The sequence below is a fragment of the Schistocerca americana genome, unplaced genomic scaffold (genome assembly GCF_021461395.2).
Source record: "Schistocerca americana isolate TAMUIC-IGC-003095 unplaced genomic scaffold, iqSchAmer2.1 HiC_scaffold_137, whole genome shotgun sequence".
NCBI classification, from domain to species: domain Eukaryota; kingdom Metazoa; phylum Arthropoda; class Insecta; order Orthoptera; family Acrididae; genus Schistocerca; species Schistocerca americana.
This window is the reverse complement of record NW_025725449.1, coordinates 132,501-136,214: the sequence shown is the minus strand read 5'-3', so window position 1 is coordinate 136,214 and position 3,714 is coordinate 132,501. Positions and strand designations below refer to the sequence as shown.

Here is a 3,714-nt window from a genome sequence, read left to right as displayed (position 1 = left end):
ACCTATGTCGTACCGTAACCTAACCTATGTCGTACCTTAACCTAACCTATGTCGTACCTTAACCTAACCTATGTCGTACCTTAACCTAACCTATGTCGTACCTTAACCTAACCTATGTCGTACCTTAACCTAACCTATGTCGTACCTTAACCTAACCTATGTCGTACCTTAACCTAACCTATGTCGTACCTTAACCTAACCTATGTCGTACCTTAACCTAACCTATGTCGTACCTTAACCTAACCTATGTCGTACCTTAACCTAACCTATGTCGTACCTTAACCTAACCTATGTCGTACCTTAACCTAACCTATGTCGTACCTTAACCTAACCTATGTCGTACCTTAACCTAACCTATGTCGTACCTTAACCTAACCTATGTCGTACCTTAACCTAACCTATGTCGTACCTTAACCTAACCTATGTCGTACCTTAACCTAACCTATGTCGTACCTTAACCTAACCTATGTCGTACCTTAACCTAACCTATGTCGTACCTTAACCTAACCTATGTCGTACCTTAACCTAACCTATGTCGTACCTTAACCTAACCTATGTCGTACCTTAACCTAACCTATGTCGTACCTTAACCTAACCTATGTCGTACCTTAACCTAACCTATGTCGTACCTTAACCTAACCTATGTCGTACCTTAACCTAACCTATGTCGTACCTTAACCTAACCTGTATTGCGCCTTAACCTAACCTGTATTGCGCCTTAACCTAACCTGTATTGCGCCTTAACGTAACCTGTATTGCGCCTTAACGTAACCTGTATTGCGCCTTAACGTAACCTGTATTGCGCCTTAACGTAACCTGTATTGCGCCTTAACGTAACCTGTATTGCGCCTTAACGTAACCTGTATTGCGCCTTAACGTAACCTGTATTGCGCCTTAACGTAACCTGTATTGCGCCTTAACGTAACCTGTATTGCGCCTTAACGTAACCTGTATTGCGCCTTAACGTAACCTGTATTGCGCCTTAACGTAACCTGTATTGCGCCTTAACGTAACCTGTATTGCGCCTTAACGTAACCTGTATTGCGCCTTAACGTAACCTGTATTGCGCCTTAACGTAACCTGTATTGCGCCTTAACGTAACCTGTATTGCGCCTTAACGTAACCTGTATTGCGCCTTAACGTAACCTGTATTGCGCCTTAACGTAACCTGTATTGCGCCTTAACGTAACCTGTATTGCGCCTTAACGTAACCTGCATTGCGCCTTAACGTAACCTGTATTGCGCCTTAACGTAACCTGTATTGCGCCTTAACGTAACCTGTATTGCGCCTTAACGTAACCTGTATTGCGCCTTAACGTAACCTGTATTGCGCCTTAACGTAACCGATATTGCGCCTTAACGTAACCTATATTGCGCCGTAACGTAACCTATATTGCGCCGTAACGTAACCCACATTGCCCCTTAACGTAACCCACATTGCCCCTTAACGTAACCCACATTGCCCCTTAACGTAACCCAACACACGTTGGGCCTTAACCCAACACACGTTGGGCCTTAACCCAACACACGTTGGGCCTTAACCCAACACACGTTGGGCCTTAACCCAACACACGTTGGGCCTTAACCCAACACACGTTGGGCCTTAACCCAACACACGTTGGGCCTTAACCCAACACACGTTGGGCCTTAACCCAACACACGTTGGGCCTTAACCCAACACACGTTGGGCCTTAACCCAACACACGTTGGGCCTTAACCTGCTCTGTAATTGTCATACGACGCGTTAAATTAGTGTAGTGTTGCCTAACTGCAACCCCCGCAATATAGTTTGCTACTCGCACTGCCCGGTCCCCAGTGTATCGCTTCATGTTAAACACCTTGCAGCTATACACTGTAATGTGGATGGCAGCAGGACGTACATGCTCAATGCCCTTTGCAGTTGTTCATTGGCATTTGCAGTTGTTCATTGGCATTCGCATGTGCGAAGCACTTAGCCTACGCTGTGGTACGGCCTGTGTCAACTGTCCGCTGATGTTGTACGTCCAAATCACACACTGTACTGCACATTGGTCCTCATGTACTGAATGATACATCGTGGTACATGTGACCGTACAACGACTGCGCCAACAACGGCGAACCATGCGGTCCAAATGTTGTGCACTCAGCTACGTGTCGTCTCCCTATAAGAGCTGGATTGCAGTGTGGTATGCCCTGGATGGCGATCAGCATGAGCCGTCTGTTGATGTAGTGGCGCGTGTTGTCAGACGTAGTCGTCTCTTCTCACACACCGTGATAGCATGGTGCACTGCGTTCCACATCTGCGACATGCGACAGAGGCCGGTTGACAGTCGTTCGCGCAATGGACATCGCATACGTACGGGGGCCACCTTCCACGTGTTCGCGAAGCGTGCACATGTTGTTGCGTGTATGTGGGCAGACATAGTGTGTCGTGACACCTGACACAGGCATGCAACAATCGTTGAATTTGCAAATGGCGATGGACGCCTACGTTTGCTGGTGACGTTATGCAAATGAACAACTGGTAAACCGTTGTGGTGCGGTTGTTCTCGCTAGAGGTGAATCAGTGATGGCGACGATCGGTTGAGCTACCAACCGGTTGTTCCAGCGATACCCACCATGCCCACGAACGTGAATGGCATCTGGGTGTGAAGCGATACGCGGCGGTGGCTGGGTGGGACCGTCCCCGGCCGGTGAGGGGGGGCCTCCCGGCGTGCTGGCCGCGCGGTGCGTGGGCGCACGCGCTACAGCCGGCTGGTGGGGGCGGCCAGTGGCAGGCGCGCCGGCCGACGGAGGCGGCAGGCGGCGCAGCTGCGCGCCGGCGCACCCTGCACGCGGCGCCGTGCGGCCAAAGTAGGTCCTCGCGGGCCCGGTGCGAAGCGCGGTGGACATCTGCAGTGTGCTGGTCCGATTGAGGACTGTGTGCGCTGAGGATGCGCCGCCGCCCGGCGCTCGGCGCCGCGACGCCGTCTGCTGCTCGGTCGCCTCTGCGGTTCTCGCAGGTGGTTTGTATCGCAGCTGTGCGGACGTGTTGGCGCGTGCGCTGTGCTGGGAGAGTTCGCTTCGGCACCCAAGTGGGGCTTTTGTCCTTCTGTGGCGCTGGCGTTGGAGCTGCCGGTCACCGTAGGTGGCGCGTGTTGTCTCCCGCCGGCAATGCCACGACAGCACGCTCCCGGGCCTCTGTCGGCAGCGGCAAGCTCAGTTGGGAGCACGGGTGGTCGCACCTAAAGCGTCTACTCGCCAAACTCCGGGCGATTGCGCCTCTCTCGAACCCGACCAAGTACTTAGGACGGCGCTGCGCGCCGCCGGGACCTGAGAGGGTTTCGAGGTGTATTGTGCAGGGGAGCTCAGCCTCCTCCTGTTTGCAGAATAATTGAGCGGACGCTTGCGTGTTCGCGCGGGCCCCCGGGACACACTCCCGGGCGGCCGGCTGCTCAGCTCTAGTTGACGCAGCTCCCTGGTTGATCCTGCCAGTAGTCATATGCTTGTCTCAAAGATTAAGCCATGCATGTCTCAGTACAAGCCGCATTAAGGTGAAACCGCGAATGGCTCATTAAATCAGTTATGGTTCCTTAGATCGTACCCACGTTACTTGGATAACTGTGGTAATTCTAGAGCTAATACATGCAAACAGAGTCCCGACCAGAGATGGAAGGGACGCTTTTATTAGATCAAAACCAATCGGTCGGCTCGTCCGGTCCGTTTGCCTTGGTGACTCTGAATAACTTTGGGCTG

At 52.3% G+C, this 3,714-nt stretch overlaps 1 non-coding gene across 1 annotated transcript in view; it reads left to right on the top strand.

The window, feature by feature from the left end:
* Positions 1-3,433: 3,433 nt before the first annotated feature.
* The window catches only part of LOC124566187, a 1,910-nt gene continuing 1,629 nt past the window's right edge, over positions 3,434-3,714 (top strand). Inside the window, exon 1 of the ribosomal RNA XR_006970832.1 lies at positions 3,434-3,714. This exon is cut by the window's right edge and continues 1,629 nt beyond it. This is a non-coding gene — a ribosomal RNA (small subunit ribosomal RNA).